Source organism: Phyllobates terribilis, unplaced genomic scaffold (assembly GCF_046119375.1).
Source record: "Phyllobates terribilis strain yellow unplaced genomic scaffold, ASM4611937v1 Scaffold_2__4_contigs__length_985480577, whole genome shotgun sequence".
NCBI classification, from domain to species: domain Eukaryota; kingdom Metazoa; phylum Chordata; class Amphibia; order Anura; family Dendrobatidae; genus Phyllobates; species Phyllobates terribilis.
In genome coordinates, this window is record NW_027362762.1 from 547950324 (window position 1) to 547972454 (window position 22131).

Here is a 22131-nt window from a genome sequence, read left to right on the forward strand (position 1 = left end):
TGTACTGTACACATACTGGCTGGCGACCAGTTCATGTAGTGTTATGTAGTTACCCTATTTAGCATATTATGGCTCTATTATACAACATATGTACAATTTACTCTTTGTGTCTCTCCTATTTCCTTATAGACCGTAAGCTTGCAAGCAGGGCCCTCACTCCTTTTGATATCTGAGTTATGCTCATTCTGTAATGTTTTTATTGCCTGTACAAGTCCCGCCTAAAATTGTAAAGTGCTGCGGAATATGTTTGCGCTATAAAAATGATTATTATTATTATCAATGTGTTCAGACAACAGTCTAATGAAAATAGAAGCACCAAACAATTTATTGCTGAGCAAAATATTGGTTTCGAACTTCCAACCGTATTGTATCCCATAGATATCGTCACCAGATATAGAGAACTCAGGAGTGCTCGGGCGAACGAACGCTCCTGTGCTTGGAAGAATTAGCTGAGATGGCCACCAGCCAAACCATCAGCCGAAAGGCATTAAATATTTTAAGTTTGACGGGGTTATAAACAGGATTGTCCTAAATGCAACTTTCACAGAGTTTTTGGTTATAGTGTTATAAAGTTAAGTCTTATAAGGCAGAATGTTCTAGAGAGAAAATATCCAAAGGTTTGAAATCAGACCTGTATGACCTAAATCATCCTAAATCAAGTCAGTAAGGTAGGAGCTCCAGCTGACACTAAGCTTATATGTCACTGACTTGATTTATTATGAGCTCAGAGGGCTGGAGACAAGGCAGAAACACTTGCTCATGTGATGAAACAGGCAAGGAAAAGTTTTACCTCACAGAAAGAATCAGCTGTGATCCCGTGCTGAAATGTCTATATACTCTCTTTTGGTTCCTCCCCTGGCCAGGAGATGTGGTGTCAACCATATTCCTGCATGGTCAGTCACATCCATTACACAGCACATAGCAGTGATATAAGATTAGCTGAGCACTGGAACAGTTTTTTCAGCACACACATCCAATTGTGGAACTTATTTTTTTTAAAGATCTATTGATTAAAGGGGTTGTACGGTCCAAATCGATAAATCTGCAGTCACTCTGTATGACTGCAAACTTATGCTTCCCCATTAGCCAGGGCTCGTTTAGTAGGCGTGGCCTCTATCCATACACTTGTATGGAGCGAGGCCGCACCCCTCTAGTGACATGGCTGTGCAGTAGGCGTGGCTGACTAGAGGGTGCAGCCTTGCTTCATACAACTGTCTCTTGATACCTTTTCTCTTATAGAAGGCCTGCGGATCTTCTCTGTGAAACATCCAGCAGAAGTCCCCCATCATGATCACGTTCCATTTACCTTGGTATCGTTGTTCTATCTCCTTGATATTCTGATGAAATCTTTCACCTTGCTCTTCGCTAACAGCACCAAGGTTTTCAAGAAAATAGCCCAATGGGAATCTAAAAAATCTAACTTCAAATTTATCAGGCAACCCAAGGCTTTGAAACGTTTCAGCATGTTCTCCACGATGGACTTAAAAGTTTGGATCGTTGTTGTTATCTAGAAATTTCTTCACAACTTCTTTAACCCCTTCACCTCCGAGCCTGTTTTCACCTACATGACCAGGCCAAATTTTACAATTCTGACCACTGTCACTTTATGAGGTAGTAACTCTGGAACACTTTAACGGATCCCAGTAATTCCGAGATTCCGAGACTGTTTTTTCGTGACACATTGTACTTCATGATAGTGGTCACATTCATTTCATATGACTGGCGTTTATTTGTGAAAAAGAAACTTGGCGAAAATTTCGCAATTTTTACATTTTTATGCCCCTAAATCAGAGAGATATGTCACACAAAATAGTTAAAAAATAACATTTCCCACATGTCTACTTTACATCAGCACAATTTTGGAACCAAAATTTTTTTGGGGGAAGTTATAAGGGTTAAAAGTTGACCAGCGATTTCTCATTTTTCCAATCAAATTTACAAAACCATTTTTTTAGGGACCACATCACATTTGAAGTGACTCTGAGGGGCCTTTATGACAGAAAATGCCCAAAAGTGACACCATTCTAAAAACGGCACCCCTCAAGTTGCTCAAAACCACATTCAATTAGTTTTAATAAACTTCAGGTGCTTCACAGGAATTTTTGGAATATGGAAGAAAACAATGAACATTTAACTTTTTTCACAAAAACTTTACTTTAGACCCAATTTTTTTTTATTTTTGCAAGGGAAAAAATGGACCCTAAATTTTGTTGTGCAATTTTTCTTGAAAACACTGATACCCCATAACCCCATATGTGGGGGAAAACCACTGTTTGGGCGCATGGCTCAGAAGGGAAGGAACGCCAGACACATCAGGGAACGTATCTAGATGTGTGGTGAGCACCTTCAATCCCCAGGTGCATCACAGACGTTTATAACATTGAGCCATAAGAATAAAATGTTCACATTTTTCCCACTAATGGCTCAGAAGGGAAGGAGCGCCATTTGACTTTTTGAATGTAAAAAAAATGATGGAATAATTAGCCATGTCGCATTTGTTGAGCCCCTGATGTGCCTAAACAGTGGAAACCCCCAAGTGACCCCATTTTGGAAACTACACCCCTCAGGGAATTTATCTAGATGAGTGGTGAGTACCTTGAACCCCCAGGTGCTTCACAGAAGTTTATAACGTAGAGGCGTGAAAATAAAAAAAAATCCCATTTTCCCACAAAAATGTTTTTTTAGCCCCCAATTTTTAATTTTCAAAGGGGTAACAGGAGAAAATGGACCCCAAAATTTGTTGTGCAATTTCTCCTGGGCGCACAGATACTCCATATGTGGGGGGAAACTATTGTTTGGGCGCACTGCAGGGCTTAGAAAGGAAGGAGTGACATTTTGGAACGCAGACTTTGATGGAATGGTCTGAAGGTGTCATATCTCGTTTAGAGAGCCCTCGATGTGACTAAACAGTGGAAAACCCTCACAAGTGACCCTATTTTGGAAACTAGACCCCTCAAGCAATTTACTTAGATGTGTGGTGAGCACCTTGAACCCACAGGTGATTCACCAAATTTTACAACATCTGTAAAAATGAAAAAAATATATTTTTCTTACAAAAATGTTTTTAGCCCCAATTTTTTTCATTTTCACAAGGACAGCAGGAGAAAATTGACCCCAAAATTTGTTTTTGTTTTTTACTGTGTACACCGATGCCCCACATGTGGTCGAAAACTACTTTTGATGCACGTGCAAAGCTCAGAAGGGAAGAAGCACTATATTGGAGTTCAGATTTTGCTGCACTGGTTTGAGGGTGCCATGTCACATTGGCAGAATCCCTGAGGTGCCAGAAAAACAGTCCCATAAGAGACCTCATTTTACAAACACTTCTCAATGAGTTCATCTAGGGGTGCAGTGATCATATTGACACCACAGGTGGGTCACAGAATTTTATACCATTGGGCAGTGAAGAAAAAAATAATTCATTTTTACCACCAAAAGTTTGTTCTAGCCCCAGATTTTACATTTTTACACTGGGAAATTGGTAAAAATGACACCAAAATTGGTCCCACAATTTCTGCTGAATGTTGAAATACCCCATATGTGGCTGTTCAGTACTGCTTAGCCACTTGGCGAGACTTGGGAGGGACGGAGCGCTATTTGCCTCCTGAAGCGCAGATTTTTCTAGAATAGTATGGGACTCCATAAACAGAGCTCCTAAGTGCTAGAATAGCAGAATCCCCCCTCAAGTGACTAGATTTTGGAAATTATACCCCTTTGAGAATGTATCTACAGGTGTAGGGACTAGTTTGACTCCATGAGTGTTTTCCAGAAACAAGCAGCATTAGATGTTGCGGAGTGAAAATTGCAAACTGCCGTTGTAGTGCCAAGTATGCTGAAGTGCCCAGTACATTGTAGTGACCAGTACGTTATGCCCAGCTCATGCTTATGGAGACAGGCAACTGTAAATTAGGTGGACTCTCATCGCTACAGAAATGCCAAACATGTGGACGCTAACTGAGGTTTAGGCACACTGTGGAGCTCCGAAGGGAGGGGCAGCATCTGGAATTTGGAGTGCAGAATTTGCTGAATTTATTTTGGGGGGGGGGGGGGGAGCCATAGGGCTTTCCAGAGCCTTTGTACTAACAGAAACATGGAAGCCCATTATATTTCCGATAACAGATGGTGGACCTGAGTGGGGACTTGCTTTTTTTTGTGGACTGATTTGAAGCTTTTGTAAGGAACATTTTACATAACATTTCGGATCATATATATCCCGCGCTCTATGCTGAGCACTTATACCAGGGTTTCCATCACAATCTCCGAATGATGTGATTCAGATGAAACCCCCGAGGGATCCATTCACTCTGTCTGGCCTCTGTTCAGCAGTGTCCTTTTTATTTCAGAAGTGCACAAAACTGTGGCCGACAGCACTTTTTTATGCACGCCTAATAAAAAGGCTGGATCACATGTCGTACGATGTCCACAGTACCTCCATCTGCCACATTATAGTGAATCTTTCGCCGGGGGTTCCATCTGAATCACGCATTTCAGAAATTTACAAGGAAACCCGGTGTAAGCGCTCAGCACAGAGCGCAGGATAAGTGTGAGCCTTTCTCCATTCTTTGGGAGGCAGAATGAACAAATCAACAGCAGGTGAAGATTTGGTTTGATTTATTTTTTACAACGTTCCTCGTTCGGTTACAAGTGATTAGGTGACTTTATTCTTCGGGTCGGTGTGATTACAGCGATACCAGATTTATATTGGGTTTTTATGTTTGGTACCTGTCACACACTAAAAGAAGCTTTTTATTGCAAAAACTAGTTTTTGCATTGCCATATTTTGAGACCTATAATTTTTCCATATTTCGGCCGAGAGAGTCATGTGAGGGCTTGTTTTTTTGTGGGATGAGTTGACGTTTATATTGGTATCATTTTCGGGCATGAGACATTTTTTGATCGCTTTCTACTCTGACTTTTGGGAGGCAGAATGAACAAAAAAACAGCAATTCAGGAATTGTGTTTTTGTTTTTTTTATGCCGTTCCGCGTGTTGTAAAATTGATATGGCAGCTTTATTCTTCGGGTCAGTACGATTACAGCGATACCACATTTATACAGTTATTTTATGTTTTGGTGCTTTTACACAATAAAAACTATTTTGTAGAAAAAAATAATTATTTTTTCATAGCTTTATTCTGAGAGATGTAACTTTTTTTATTTTTCTGCTGATGGAGCTGTATGGCGGCTTATTTTTTGAGAAAACAAGATGATATTTTCAGCGGTACCATTTTTATTTAAGTTTGTCTTTTTGATCGCATTTTATTCCACTTTTTGTTCAGCAGTATCATGATAAGGCTGTGTGCCCACGTAGCGTTTTTCAAGCGTTTTTGATGCGGAATTTCCGCAGCGGAAACGCTTGTAAAACGCTTGGTAACCCACATCCCATGGTCCCCAATGGGATTCCGCAAGTTCTATGCACATGCTGCGGATTTTTCCGCAGCGTTTATGCTGCGTTCAAAAATCCGCAGCATGTCAATTAATTTTGCGTTTCCGCAAGCAGAATTGCCTTTGTCCAATGCATAAAAAACGCAAGGCAATTCCGCATGTGGAAAACGCGTGATAAACGCGCGAAAAATGCACGATAAACGCGTGCGGAATTCCGCATGCGTTTTTCCGGGAGAGGACTTGCAGAAATGAAGCAGAAATTTTCTGCTTCATAAATGCAACGTGGGCACATAGCCTAAAGCATAGTTTTTTGCCTCATTTTTTATTCCTTTTTTACAGTGTTAACTGAAGGGGTTAACTAGTGGGACAGTTTAATAGGTCAGGTCTTTCTGGATGCAGCAATATGAAATGTGCACTTTTTTTTTTTTTCATAAAAATATTTATTTATGGGCACAATATGTATATTTTTTTATTATTAATTTGTGATTTTCTAAACAATATTTTACAATTTTTTTTCACTTTTTTTTTTAATATTTCACTTTGTCCCACGAATGGGACTTTCACTTTTTGCAGGCTGATCGCTTGTATAGCACAGGGATGCAGGAGCATTCCTATGCTATGCAAACTGTCAGCGTTGTACTGTCAGGCAAACTTGTTAGATCATGCCCTGTGTATGATCTAGCAAATTTGCTAGCTCTGGTGACCCGAATATCGTAATGACAACATAGGATCACCATGGCAACGATGGGCCTCATGATGATGGCCCGATCAGCCTGCATGCTAATGCTGCGATCGCAGTATTTAGCAGGTAAAAGAGACCCTGAATCTCGGGTGTCAGCTGTCAGAATCAGCTGACACCCGGCAGCGATCGCCATGACGTATATATAATGCATCAGTCGGGAAGTCCTTCCCGATGATGACGTATAAATAAACTACAAATGTCAGGAATGGGTTAAAAGAATCCCAAGCCTTTTTCACAACAGCTTTAATTTTTGTTCAGAACACGTCGTCCTTCATGACTTTCCAAATGTCCGGACCCACAAAAATGCCTTCCTTCAGTTTTGCTTCGGACAGTCCCTGAAACCTGATAAACAGGTACTTTAAACTCTCTTTCTCTTTCGGTAGAGCTTGCACAAACTATTTCATCAGTCCAACCTTAATGTGGAGTGGTTCCAGGAGAACTTTAGAGGGATAAAGTAAACTTTCTGTAACTATGTTCTTGAGTCCAGGTTGCAAACATGTTGTAATTGACCAGCTTTTTGGGCTCCAGTGATGAGTTCTATCCCGGCTGTCCCATTCACACAAAAAGCATGGGTACTTCGTGTTTCCTCCTTGCTGCCCAAGGAGCAAAGAGAGAACTTTTAGATCACCACAGATTTAGACCACCACATCTTTGGTCCTTGTAGTTAGGTTTCTTAAGAATAAAGTCTAAATTCTTATAGCTTTCCTTCAAGTGCATAGAATGCCCTACAGGCACTGAAGCATACTAGCTGCCATTGTGCAGTAGCATAGTTTTCAGACTTTTTTGGGGATTAATCAATTTTTCCATCAGCCCAGGAATATCAATGCAATGCACTAGAGTACTGTCTTGAGAAAAATATGGAAGGAATTCCTTAACTCTGCTTCTGCACCATGAAAAAAAGGTATCGGGAGCTAGCAGGCTGTTTTCCTTTAGTCTAGAGCCTAAAAGTTCTGCAGAATGTTTAGGAAGGTCCAAGTCCCTGACTTGGCACAAGGCGAATCGCTGACTGGAGGTCCAGGTATATACTCTCCTTCTTATTTTTAAGGTTGAATCCCTTCAGGTTACAAGTACAAAAGCATCAGTCATCACTATGATATTGCAGTTCCCTCCAGATCATAAGCACGCCAAAACAAAATCTCTCTTTCTTCAATTTAGACCACTGTCGTAGTTCTACACAAACAGAACACACTACATGTGGAGCCCAAGACTTGTCCTGGTCACCTACAGTGGGGAAAATAAGTATTTGATATGGCATTTGATACACTGCCGATTTTGCAAATTTCCCCACCTACAAAGAATGAAGAGGTCTGTCATTTTTATCATGGGTACACTTCAACTGTGAGAGACAGAATCTAAAACTAAAAAACAGAAAATCAGATTTTATAATTTTTAAATAATTATATTGCATTTTATTTCATGAATAAGTATTTGATCACCAACCAACCAGCAAGAATTCTGGCTCTCACAGACCTGTTAATTTTTCTTTAAGAATCCCTCTTACTCTGCACTCATTATCTGTATTAACTGAACCTGTTTGTACTTGTTACCTGTATAAAAGACACCTGTCCACACATTCAATCAATCACACTCCAACCTCTCCACCATGGGCAAGACCAAAGAACTGTTTAAGGACAGAAGGGACAAAATTGTAGACCTGCACAAGGTTGAGATGGGCTACAGGACAATAGGCAAGCAGCTTGGTGAGAAGGCAACAACTGTTGGCACAATTATTAGAAAATGGAAGAAACACAAGATGACTGTCAATTTTCCTTGATCTGGGGCTCCATGTAAGATCTCGCCTCGTGGAATAAGTATGATTCTGAGAAAGGCCAGGAATCAGCTCAGAACTACATAGGAGGACCAGGTCAATGACCTGAACAAAGCTAGGACCACAGTCTCAAATGCAGTCATGGATTACAATCCTGCAGGGCACGCTGCACATGTCGAGGCACGTTTGAAGTTTGCCAATGACCATCTGGATGATCCAGAGGAGGCATGGGAGAATGTCAAGTGGTCAGATGAGACCAAAATACAACTTTGTAGTTTCAACTCCATTCGCCGTGTATGGAGGAAGAAGAAGGATGAGTACATGTAAACAAATAAGAAAAAAAGGGATAGCACTCACCGGTCCATAAAACGTACTCCTTTATTGTATCACTTTAAAAGCAACATGTGGGGCTAGACAGCGGTACACTATTCCTGGGCGACAGCTGTTTCGCACGTGTCAGCGCTTCTACAGGTCCAACCCCAAGAACACCATCCCAACCGTGAAGCAGGGTGAGGGAAACATCATACTTTGGGGGTGCTTTTCTGCAAAGGGTACAGGACGACTGCACCGTATTGAAGGGAGGATGTATGGAGACATGTATTGTGAGATTTTGGCCAACAACCTCCTTCCCCCAGTAAGAGCATTGAAGATGGGTCGTGGATGGATCTTCCAGCATGACAATGACCCAAAACACAGTCAGGGAAATTAAGGAGTGGCTCCGGAAGAAGCATTTCAAGGTCCTGGAGTGGCCTAGCCAGTCTCCAGACCTGAACCCAATAGAAAATTTTGCATGGAGCGGATACTCAATGTTGCCCAGCAACAGCCCTGAAACCTGAAAGATCTGGAGAAGATCTGTATGGAGGAGTGGGCCAAACTCCCTGAAGCAGTGTGTGCAAACTTGGTCAAGAACTACAGGAAACATCAGATCTCTGTAATTGCAAACAAAGGTTTCTGTACTAGATATTAAGTTCTGCTTTTCTATTGTATCAAATACTTAATGTAATTTAATGCAATAAAATGCAATTGAATTATGTAAAACTCATACAATATGATTTTCTGGATTTTTTTAAGACTCTGTCTCTCAGTTGAAGTGTACCTACGATAAAAATTACAGACCCCTCCATTCTTTGAAGGTGGGAAAACTTGCAAGATCAGCAATGTATCAAATACTTATTTTCCACCCTGTAGTTTTACATCAAAGTCCACATAATACACTTTTCTAAGACACCCCCTTGTAGCCATTTTGATCACTTTGTTAGAAACAGAAGCTTAATCCACCACAACCACTAAATACTGAAAGGAATCGTGGTAAGCACACCACCACACTCTTATGAACTCTGTCTAAAAGAAAATCTGTCCCCCATAGCAGCCAATCACAGTGCAGCTTTTAGTTCTTATACTGCTGAGGTAAAATGAAAATGAAAGCTATGTTCTGATTGGTTGCTATGGACACCATCACACTGTTATAAATTGTGACTACAATTAAAGTCTGTCTTTACTGCCCATAACAACCAATCACAGCGCAGCTTTCATTTCTTATACTGCTGAGGTAAAATTAAAGATATGCTATGATTGGATGCTATGGACACCACCACACTCTTTGGAAGCTGGGTTAAGAAAATCTTCTCTGCCCACAGCAGCCAATCGTAGCACAGCATCCATTAATTTCTAACCAATCCAATGACACTAAAATCATCCACCAAAAGTCATTAAAAGGGGTCAAAGTATGGTGAAAGAAAAAGCCTATGGAGTGAGTGTTTGCGAAAAAACTCTGTAGAAGGGAAGTGCCCCAAAATGTACAGTATATATATGCGGAAAGTATTCCGACCCCTTAAAATTTTTCACTCTTTGTTTCATTGCAGCCATTTGCTAAATTCTAAAAAGTTCATTTTTTTCTCATTAAAGTACACTCTACACCCCATCTTGACTGAAAAAAACAGAAATATAGAAATTTTTGCAAATTTAGTAAAAAAGAAAAACTGAAATATCACATGGTCATAAGTATTCAGACCCTTTGCTCAGACACTCATATTTAAGTCACATGCTGTCCATTTCCTTGTGATCCTCCTTGAGATGGTTCTACTCCTTCATTGGAGTCCAGCTGTGTTTAATTAAACTGATAGGACTTGATTTGGAAAGGCACACACACCTGTCTATATAAGACCTCACAGCTCACAGTGCATGTCAGACCAAATGAGAATCATGAGCTCAAAGGAACTGCCCAAGGAGCTCAGAGGCAAAATTGTGGCAAGACACAGATCTGGCCAAGGTTACAAAAGAATGTCTGCAGTACTCAAGGTTCCTATGAGCACAATGGCCTCCATAATCCTTAAATGGAAGAAGTTTGGGACCACCAGAAGTCTTCCTAGACCTGGCCGTCCAGCCAAACTGAGAAATCGTGGGAGAAGAGCCTTGGTGAGAGAGGTAAAAAGAACCCCAAGATCACTGTGGCTGAGCTCCAGAGATGCAGTAGGGAGATGGGAGAAAATTCCACAAAGTCAACTATCACTGCAGCCCTCCACCAGTCAGGCTTTTATGGCAGAATAGCCCGACGGAAGCCTCTCCTCAGTGCAAGACATATAAAAGCCCACATAGAGTTTGCTCAAAAACACATGAAGGACTCCCAGACTGTGAGAAATAAGATTCTCTGATTTGATCAGATGAAGATAGAACTTTTTGGTGATAATTCTAAGCGCTATATGTGGAGAAAACCAGGCACTGCTCATCACCCGCCCAATACAATCCCAACAGTGAAACATGGTGGTGGCAGATGTTTTTCAGCTGCAGGGACAGGACAACTGGTTGCAATTGAAGGAAACATGAATGCAGCCAAGTACAGAGATATCCTGGATGAAAACCTCTTCCAGAGCGCTCTGGACCTCAGACTTGGCCGAAGGTTCACCTTCCAACAAGACAATGACCCTAAGCACACAGCTAAAATAACAAAGGAGTGGTTTCAGAACAACTCTGTGACCATTCTTGACTGGCCCAGCCAGAGCCCTGACCTAAACCCCATTGAGCATCTCTGGAGAGACCTGAAATGGCTGTCCACGAACGTTCACCATTCAACCTGACGGAACTGGAGAGGATCTGCAAGGAAGAATGGCAGCGGATCCCCAAATCCAGGTGTAAAAAACTTGTTGCATCATTCCCAAGACGACTCATGGCTGTGCTAGCTCAAAATGGTGTTTCTACTCAATACTGAGCAAAGGGTCTGAATACTTACGACCATGTGATATTTCAGTCTTTCTTTAATAAATTTGCAAAAAATTCTAAATTTCTGTTTTTTCAGTCAAGATGAGGTGCAGAGAGTACGTTAATGAGAAAAAAAATGAACTTTTTAGAATTTACCAAATGCTGCAATGAAACAAAGAGTGAAAAATTTAAAGGGGTCTGAATACTTTCCGCACCCACTTTGTATATATATATATATATATATATATATATATATATATATATATATATATATATATATATATATATATATATATATATGTTTGCATGTTACGAATGTATGCAGATATATTTATCTATATATATAATCCCCCATATGAATTCCATATGAATAATGCCCCCTCTGATGATCCCCACATATATAATAATACCACGGCCTGTTTGCTGAGAGGGGGAGGAGTGGAGACAAGAGTGTCCAGGCACTTGCTGATAAACATGTTCAGCCAGGAATGAACAATGAACTATAGCCAGCGGGTGGGGGAAAATGGGCCATCGTTCCCCCACACCTGGGACTGGACACGCGTTATCTGATGGACATAAATATCTCAGACACACATGTCCTCTCTCTCTCTTCCTCCACTGGCATCATGAGGAGCATACCTGGCTGAGCATCCACTTACCCCCTAATTCCCTGTAACCCCTTACTCTCTGGGCCCTACATACCCTGTACTCCTGCATTGACCCCCTCTATCCATATATATCTATTAACCCCTTGATTTATATATAGGGACAGTTATTGTAGGCGATATTTCATGTGTGTAATTAGGTAACGTGGGTGGTACATTACTAGGTAATTGTGGGTTTGAATGTGTGATATTGTTTTGCTATTACTGTATTAGTGTTGTAGTACCAATATATGTGTGTATGTGTAAATATATATATATATATATATATATATATTTTATAGTCACCAGCTTGGGTATAAATATATATGTATGTAATGGACTGTAGACTTATGTGGGTGTAATAAATATTCTTTATTAGTACACGATTTAGTCTCAGTATGGTATACAGTATAAGGAACAGATAATGTTAAGGCATTACTAAGTTGTATATTAATTGTTACTAGTCGACGCTGACAATTAATATCAGGCCTCAATAGAGGTGTAGGAGTCCCCCTTAGAATTTTTGGCTGCAAACTACCACCTTTTTACAAACTGTATGTGATGGCATTTTTTCAATATTTTTACTGAGTTTAGGGATCAAAAGTATATCAAAATCACTTCTTACTTTTCAAACAATTTTCCCCTTGCAGACCTGTGTGATTTGTTTATGGAACAACCCCTTTAACGGCAGCTAGTCACATGCTATCTAAGCATGTAATCAATGTGGCCAATAACTGACCTCTGCCATGACACATAGCAAGCTGCCCAGAATGAAAGAGAGTGCTGGGACTGGAGGGGTACAGGAAGCGGAGCATCAATCTCTTGAAAGGTTAAGTATTGATTGTTTTTTGACATTCCCTTTGTGGGAAAAATATTATTATATACCGTAACCAATGGGAGTGGAAGTGTTTTCTTCTTTTAATGTAACAAGATGTAAGAATATACAATTTAGCATAAATATAACTAAAAACAATGAAAAACAACTAAAAGCAAAGAGACATCTCACCTGTCAGACTGTCAAAAGGACTTCTCCATCAACATTACAAAGCACCCACTGTAAAATAGAATTGGGAAAATATTAGTACCAAATTCTTACTAACAGAACTTTTTGTTATATTTAATAGTAACCAGGGAGAATACATACACAAATACATAATTAAACATTGTTTAGCTTGATAAAATGATCTTAAAATGCAACATACACAACTTACTGATATATTTCAATTAACAAAGATGGCTGGAACTTCCAATATTAAAGGGAACCTGTCACACAAACTCTAGGTTTGAGTGGTGCATGCACATTTGCACACGTCGGGCCTCTGTGTGATTACCAGCTTCAGTGCGCACACACTGTGACCTGTGGCTCCCGGCGCATGCGCAGTCTATGTATCGTGCAGTCAACGCTGCAGTGTCACTGCGCATGCGGTGACCGCAAGATATATTGACCGCGCACATGCAGGGAGCCACAGGTCACAGCGTCTGCGCACTGAAGCAGGTAATCACAGCCTCAATGCGCCCCTAGCGCTTGCCAGGAGCAGTATTCAAATGTCATGGGCGGCGCCAGCACCTACTGAACGCGGCGACCGCCCATGACTGAATCTGAGAATCACACCCCTATGACTGAATTCAGCAGGTAAGACAAAGTATATAAAATGTTATAACATCATTATACTACCACCGATTTTAATGAAAACAGCTTGTTAGTGACGCACATTGCATCACTAACAAAGCTATAGGGGCAGTGTACATAGCAACTAGGACGTGACAGGTTCCCTTTAACACCCACTCCTGGTTTGCATTGGACACAGGAGAGTGTTTCCTGTTTTGACATATGACCCATGCTGTGTGTGAAGAGCACAGGCTAATTGGCTCATTTTGACAGCTAAACCAACCGCTTTTTCCTGTTAAAGTCCATATATAGAGAAGGAGTCTGGTTTAGCTGGTGAAACAAGCCAGTTAACCAAACCCTACACACAAAACACTGGCCATTGGTTGACACAGGAAACACTCTCCTGTGTCCAATGCAAGTGCAGCAGCTGCGATCAGCACTGATATCTGACGATTGGGTCACTTCTATTAACTGAAGTATATTAGTACGCTGAGCAATGTTAAAGAGGTTTTCCAGATGGCGAGGAAAAGTCTGCAGTCACTCTGTGTGACAGAAAACTGCCAAATATTGGCAGTGTGTGATGGGGACACTGTCACGATTCTCCTGGATTCCCTGTGCAAGTGGACAGTCATGTGACTTCAAATATGCAATCTACATAGTTGAGATCAAATGCTGGCTAGACTTTTCCCCGCTTCTTTCAATGTTATATGCAAATAGCCTACTTGCAGAAACGTGACCGTTCACTGTCACAATATGGCAATCTGCAATCACATAGAGTAACTGACAACTTTTCTTCTCAGTCCAGAAAACCACTCTAATTAGATTTTTAACTAATTACTTTGATCTGGACAACCTTGCTTAGAAATGGCATGAAAAGAGTACTCCTCTCATAGAAAGCAATAATATATCACGAGGACACACCACGTCTTTCTAATCGTGGGGGATCCAGTGAAAGGATCTCCACTGATAGTGAGAATTACTTGGTCAGAGTACCGCTTCAGCAATGCTGGCCCAGCAGAGCTTCTTCTTTCATTGCAGGTGATCAGGAGAGCACAATCCCATTCAATTGAACTAAAGCCACTACACAAGAGAAGATTAGTAGGAACAAGCGTACCAGAGTATCTGCCAGTGTAAACATGCAGGCAATCACCAAACAAGCAAGCAAAATGCTTGTTCTGTTATTGGATTTTTATACAATAATAGAAATCATTACTATCGGCAGCACATTTCACCCTATAAACAGGTGAAGTTTCATCCATACAGTACTGTATATGGGGACAGAAAGATAGTATTAGTGATCGTTCTCTCCCCATTATTGCTCATCAGCCTGGGTAACAAGCTGGTAAATGAGCAGTGAACAACTTAAAATGGTCAATCATTTCTTGTTACTGACCTGAAATCAGAAATGAAAACTAGTGTTAGTCTTAATAATTAATTTCAGAATTTTCTGTAAATCCATCTAATCTTTTATACAATTCCTAACCAAACTTTAGTGGCTGTGTCAAGAAAAAAAAACACCATAACAATTGAGAACAAAGCCTTAATTTAACCTGCTATCAAGAAAGGAAGAGTTTTCATTTGATGATATATTTGCATTGTCACTGCTGTCAGCTGGTGAATTGTAAAAATAACGGTCAGGGTGACCATACATATTACATCTGTCAGCAAATTAAAATTCCACCTTATTGGGCTCAGGTGGAGGCCAAAACTTCAGTTTTATATATGATAAAAAAGAAAACAAGATAGACTTAAAGGGGTTGTCCACTACTTTGACATTGATTCCCTCTCAACTGAATGGGAGGCGGATGCGCAGTTACAAGCGGCGGTGGCCACTACAACTTGACGGCCAAGCACCGCAGGTAAGGACTTCTGGCCAGCGGCCACTGCCGGCAGCACCGATAACAACTGATCGGCGGGGGTACTGCGTGCGGGACCACGGCTGATCATACATTGATGCCCTATCCTTTGGATAGGGCATCAATGTCAGAGTAGTGGACAACTTCTTTAAGTGCAAAACCTAGGATTCTTCTCCTTTCTTAAGGGGATTGCCCATATTCATGATCTATGCTTATCGAAGAGTCAGAACTGCAGTACCCCGCTGCGGCCACTAAATAGTGCTCTGAGCTGTGGTGTCCCTGCCGTGTACACTGTTTACATCCAGTTACTATCGGATACGAGAACAGGTGATGGGGTGCCAGTTTAACCCCTTAGTAACAGAGCCAATTTTCACCTTAATGACCAGGCCAATTTTTACAATTCTGACCACTGTCACTTTATGAGGTAAAAACTCTGGAACGCTTCAACGGATCCCGCTGATTCTGAGACTGTTTTTTCGTGACATATTGTACTTCATGATAGTGGTAAAATTTCTTTGATATCACTTGCGTTTAGTTGTGAGAAAAATGGAAATTTGGGAAAAAAAATTGAAAATGTTGCAATTTTCAAACTTTGAATTTTCATGCCCTTATATCAGAGAGAGATGTCACACAAAATAGTTAATAAATAACATTTCCCACATGTCTACTTTACATCAGCCCAATTTTTTAAACTATTTTTTTTTGTTAGAAAGTTACAAGGGTTAAAAGTTGACCAGCGATTTCTCATTTTTCCAACACAATTTACAAAACCATTTTCTTAGGGACCACATGACATTTGAAGTCACTTTGAGGGGTCTACTGTATATGACAGAAAATACCCAAAAGTGACACCATTCTAAAACCTGCACCCCTCAAGGTGCTCAAAATCACATTCAAGAAGTTTATTAACCCTTCACGTGCTTCACAGGAACTGAAGCAACGTAATAGGAAAAAATGAACATTTAAAGGGAATCTGTCACCCCCTGGGACTTATCCCCACAAAAAAGGGAGAAAGGTAGACAGAGAGTGCACCAATCTAAGTGTAGTATATAGCGGCAATATGAATATTTATAATGGTCTTTTGCACTCCCCTTTATTTGGTCTTTCAATTCAGCTTACTGATCTCTAAGGATCACAAAGAAAGGGATTTTCTCCTTTCAGTTGGTTTGCTGCATACACCCGGTGGCTATTCGATAGCCCTGCTCGAGTTATCATAGGAAAGAGATTTAGACAATAATGTTCATCCAGGCCAAACGCACTCCCAAGAAGCCAGTGAATACTGTGGGTATATATTCTCCAAACCATCTTTATCTCTCAAGTAAATACAAAGCGTTTCGACAAGAATATGTCTTCCTCAGGAATATACCTGAGGAAGACATAATCTTGTCGAAATGCGTTGTATTTACTTGAGGAATAAAGATCGTTTGGAGAATATATACCCACAGTATTCACTGGCTTCATGGGAGCACATTTGGCCTGGATGAGAATTATTGTCTAAACCCCCTGGGACTTATCAGACCTCTAATATGGGCATACAGGTGATATAAATATAAATCTGTACATACCTGTATGCCCCATATTAGAGGTTTGGTTGCTTTGAAATGTCTTTTTATAAAATCAGTTTCCATATGCTTGGCATACGGGGACGCAAAAAAATCCACGGCTACTTACTTAATTTCAATATTCCCCCTTCCCCTGCACGTCACAGTGCCCTGTGACATGCAGTCTCGTTTTGCAGATCCCGCGCATGCGCAAAGCGCCTATAACGCAAAGTGCGCTTTTTTTTTCTCCCAGCCCCATTTTTTGCTGCAGTGGTCTAGTGCACAGGCGCCGGGGAGTCACTGTGACTTCCTCTCCAGTGACCTCCAGCATGCGCAACAATAAGGTATGCTCCCTACTTCCTACCCGGCATCCTGATAGTTAGGAACCATATTGTATATATGTATACACATATATAAATATATATATACACACACACATATATATATATATATATATATAAATATATATGTGTGCATAGATATATATATATATATATATATACACACATACATATACACACACGTGTGTGTGTATATATACAGCTCTGGCAAAAATTAAGAGACCACTGCACAGTTTTCTAAAAATCACCATCTCTACATGTCTGACAGCCATTCCATTCCAGTGTCAGTTGATTTCCAACCAAAGTCCACCTCATTCTACTTAATGTACTGCTGATTAGGTGATCACCTGAACCAAATCTTATGTAACAGGGGGAAAGTATAAAAAACACTGCGGTGGTCTTCACAATCCTCTTGCAATAGGACAAACTGGATTGCAAAACAAGTGCTAGGAATAGCCCAAAAGTAATTTGAATGAAAAAATAACTTTTAACCATGCCAAAAGGAGTTGGAAAGAAAAGTCTTGAGTGAAGAAAAGAAGGGCTCAATTCTGGCTTTACTAGCAGAGGGATACAGTGAGCGTCATGTTAACTCCATCCTTAAAATTTCAAAAGACGGCAGTCCATTACAACAAGGTCAAGCAGCAGACATTAGGGACAACAAAGCTACAGAGGGCGAAATCGACTCTCCACTGACCGGGATGACCGTCATCTTATTCGAATGTCACTCAGCAACCGCAGGATGACATCAAGTGACCTACAAAAGTAATGGCAAATGGCAGCTGGGGTAAAGTGCATGGCAAGAACAGATCGTAACAGGCTTCTAGAGGCAGGCCTCAAGTCATGTAAAGCAAGAAAAAAGCCTTTCCTCAATGAGAAGCAAAGGAGAGCCAGGCTGAAGTTTGCCAAAGACCATAAGGATTGGACCATAGAGGACTGGAGTAAGGTAATCTTCTCTGATGAGTCTAATTTTCAGCTTTGCCCAATACCTGGTCATCTAATGGTTAGACGGAGACTTGGAGAGGCATACAAGCCACAGTGTCTTGCAACCACTGTGAAATTTGGTGAAGGATTGGTGATGATCTGGGGATGCATCAGCAAGGCTGGAATTGGGCATGTTAATCTTTGCGAAGGACATATGAATCAAGCCACATACATTTATCCTTGAAAAACACTTGCTTCCTTCTGCTCAGGCAATGTTCCCCAACTCTAAGGACTGTTTTTTTTCCAGCAAGACAGTGCCCCATGCCACACAGCTAGGTCAATCAATGGGTGGATGAAGGAGCACCAAAACAAGACCCTGTCATGGACAGCCCAATCTCCAGACGTGAGCCCCATTGAAAACCTTTGGAATGTAATCAAGAGGAAGATGGATAGTCACAAGCCATCAAACAAAGAAGAACTGCTTAAAATTTTGTGCCACTAGCGGCATAAGGTCACCCAAAAGCAGTGTGAAAGACTGGTGGAAAGCATGGCAAGACGCAAGAAAGCTGTGATTAAAAATCATGGTTATTCCACCAAATATTGATTTCTGAACTCTTCCTGAGTTAAAACATGAGTATTGTGGTTTCTAAATGAATAAGAACTTGTTTGTTTTCTTTGCATTATTTGAGGTCTGAAAGCACTGCTTCTTTTTTATTAATTTGACGATTTCTCATTAGCTGCAAATAAATACAAAATTTTTAGCTTTGAATTTCGGATACATGTTGTCAGTAGTTTATAGACTAAAACAACAATGTACATTTTACTCAAAAATATACCTATAAAGAGAGAAATCAGAGAAAATGAAAATTTTGCAGTGGTCTCTTAATTTTTGCCAGAGCTGTATGTATGTATGTATGTATGTATGTGTGTGTGTAAATATATATATACGAGGGGCGATCCAAAAGTAATGATAATCGGTTATTTCTATTGCACACAGAAATTAAAATAAAATGTTTTCTTCTCTCTTAGGTACCCACTAGTCCAGGAAAAAAAAATCACTTAAATAGGCCACGATTCCCGGGAGCTACATTCATTTGAATAGGAACTGCCGAGGAGTGAACATCAAAATGGAAAAAAACGAGCTCAGAGCTGTCATCAAATACCTCTGCTTGAAAAAAATGACTACCAAAGACATACACAGCGACTTGGTGGAAACATTGGGGGACTCTTCTCCTCTATATTCCACAGTTGCACGCTGGGCCAAGGAATTTAAGCTGGGAAGAACATCGACGGAAGATGAACATCGTGAAGGACGCCCATCCACGTCCCTCAATGAAGAAAACGTGAAAAAAGTTGAATAAGTTGTATTGGCCGATCGAAAAGTGACTATCAGGCATGTAGCTGAGGTCACAGGGATTTCATATGGCAGTATTCAAAGAATGCTTGCAAAAGAATTGCATATGAGAAAGGTCTCGGCGCGTTGGGTGCCAAAAATGTTAACCGACAAGCAAAAGAAGAAACGAGTTGACATTTCAATAGCAAATCTCGAAAAGTTCCAAGCAGACAAGGAGAATTTTTTGTCACGTTTTTTGACCATGGACAAGACCTGGATCCACCACTTTGATCCCGAAACGAAACAACAATCGATAACATGGAAACGAGCCAACGAACCGACGCCGAAGAAATTCAAAGTGTCAAGCTCAGCAGGGAAGGTTATGGCGTCCTTTTTTTGGGACGCTGAAGGAATTATTATGGTGGAATATTTGGAGAAGGGAGCCACTATTACGGGCTCCTACTACGCAGAACAAATAAGAAGATTGCGGGAGGCTATCAAGGAGAAAAGGCAAACTGCGGGCTGGAGTGCTGTTTCACCAAGATAACGCGCCGGCTCACAAAGCTGCAGTTGCCATGGCTACCATTCAAGAAGCGGGCTTTGAACTGGTGGAACACCCCCCTATTCGCCAGATCTAGCCCCCAGTGACTTCTTTCTCTTTCCTCGGCTCAAGGAACACCTCCGGAGCAAGAAATTTGACGACAATAGCGACGTGATAACCGCTGTTGGGGAATTTTTTGAGGGTCAAGATCAAGAATTTTTTTCAAAGGGAATTCTAAGTTTAGAAAAGAGATGGACTAAATGTATAGACTTGTTAGGAGACTATGTAGAAAAAATTTTTTTTTTTTTTACTATATTCATTGTGTTTAGTATTGATTATCATTACTTTTGGATCACCCCTCGTATATATATATATATATATATATATATATATATATATATATATATATATATATATATATATATATATATATATATATATATATATATATATATACTGCTCAAAAAAATAAAGGGAACACTTAAACAACAGAATATAATTCCAGTAAATCAAACTTCTGTGAAATCAAACTGTCCACTTAGGAAGCAACACTGACTGACAATCAATTTCACATGCTGTTGTGCAAATGGAATAGACAATAGATGGAAATTATTGGCAATTATCAAGACACTCTCAATAAAGGTGTGGTTCAGTAGGTGGGGACCACAGACCACATCTCAGTACCAATGCTTTCTGGCTGATGTTTTGGTCATTTTTGAATGTTGGTTGTGCTTTCATACTCGTGGTAACATGAGACGGACTCTACAACCCACAGAAGTTGCTTAGGTAGTGCAGCTCATCCAGGATGGCACATCAATGCGAGCTGTGGCAAGAAGGTTTGCTGTGTCTGTCAGCGTAGTGTCCAGAGGCTGGAGGCGCTACCAGGAGACAGGCCAGTACACCAGGAAATGTGGAGGGGGCCATAGGAGGGCAACAACCCAGCAGCAGGACCCCTACCTCTGCCTTTGTGCAAGGAGGAACAGGAGGAGCACTGCCAGACCCCTGCAAAATGACCTCCAGCAGGCCACAAATGTGCATGTGTCTGCACAAATGGTTAGAATCCGACTCCATGAGGATGGTATGAGGGCCCGACATACACAGATGGGGGTTGTGCTCACAGCCCAACACCGTGCAGGACGCTTGGCATTTGCCACAGAACACCAGGATTGGCAAAGTCGCCACTGGCGCCCTGTGCGCTTCACAGATGAAAGCAGGTTCACACTGAGCACATGTGACAGACGTGACAGAATCTGGAGACGCCGTGGAGAGTGATATGCTGCCTGCAACATCCTTCAGCATGACCAGTCTGGCAGTGTGTCAGTAATGGTGTGGGGTGGCATTTCTTTGGAGGTCCGCACAGTGCTCCATGTGCTCGCCAGAGGTAGCCTGACTGCCATTAGGTACTGAGATGAGATCCTCAGACCCCTTGTGAGACCATATGCTGGTACGGTTGGCCCTGGGTTCCTCATAATGCAGGACAATGCCAGACCTCATGTGGCTGGAGTGTGTCAGCAGTTCCTCCAACATGAAGGCATTGAAGCTATGGACTGGCCCGCCCGTTCCCCAGACCTGAATCCGATTGAGCACATCTGGGACATCATATCTCGCGCCATCCACCAACGTCACGTTGCACTACAGACTGTCCAGGAGTTGGCGGATGCTTTAGTCCAGGTCTAGGAGGAGATCCCACAGGAGACCATCCGCAACCTCATCAGGAGCATGCCCAGGCGTTGTAGGGAGGTCATATAGGCACGTGGAGGCCACACACAATACTGAGCCTCATTTTGACTTGTTTTAAGGACCTTACATCAAAGTTGGATCAGCCTGCAGTGTGTTTTTCCACTTTAATTTTGGGGGTGACTCCAAATCCAGGCCTCCATTGGTTAATAAATTTGATTTCCATTGATGATTTTTGTGTGATTTTGTTGTCAGCACATTCAACTTTGTACAGAACAAAGTATTCAATGAGAATATTTCATTCATTCTGATCTAGGATGTGTTATTTGAGTGTTCTCTTTATTTTTTTGAGCAGTGTATGTTATACACATATATATTTGTATATTGTAAAATGGCCAACGGACATGTCCTTGAGGGGAGATATGTATCGCTGAGGTTGGCAACTTCAGTGATGTAAAACCAGAAAAGCATGCTCCAGCACAAGTAGTGCTGAGAGGGTTAATTAGGTGCATCAGGGCTGGCTTTTTCGAGCAGTCATAAGAGATGGGGGGGATCGGCTGCTCACATATCCCCACCCCTA

The 22131-nt window shown here is 41.1% G+C and overlaps 1 protein-coding gene across 4 annotated transcripts in view; it reads right to left on the reverse strand.

Moving 5' to 3' along the window:
* The window catches only part of HIVEP3 (HIVEP zinc finger 3), a 388269-nt gene that overhangs the window by 313889 nt on the left and 52249 nt on the right, over nt 1-22131 (reverse strand). For all 4 annotated transcript variants that reach the window (XM_073666393.1, XM_073666394.1, XM_073666397.1 and 1 more), the window contains exon 2: nt 12739-12786. The gene's annotated coding sequence lies outside the window, so the exon portion shown is untranslated. The remainder of the gene's footprint in view (nt 1-12738; nt 12787-22131) is intronic.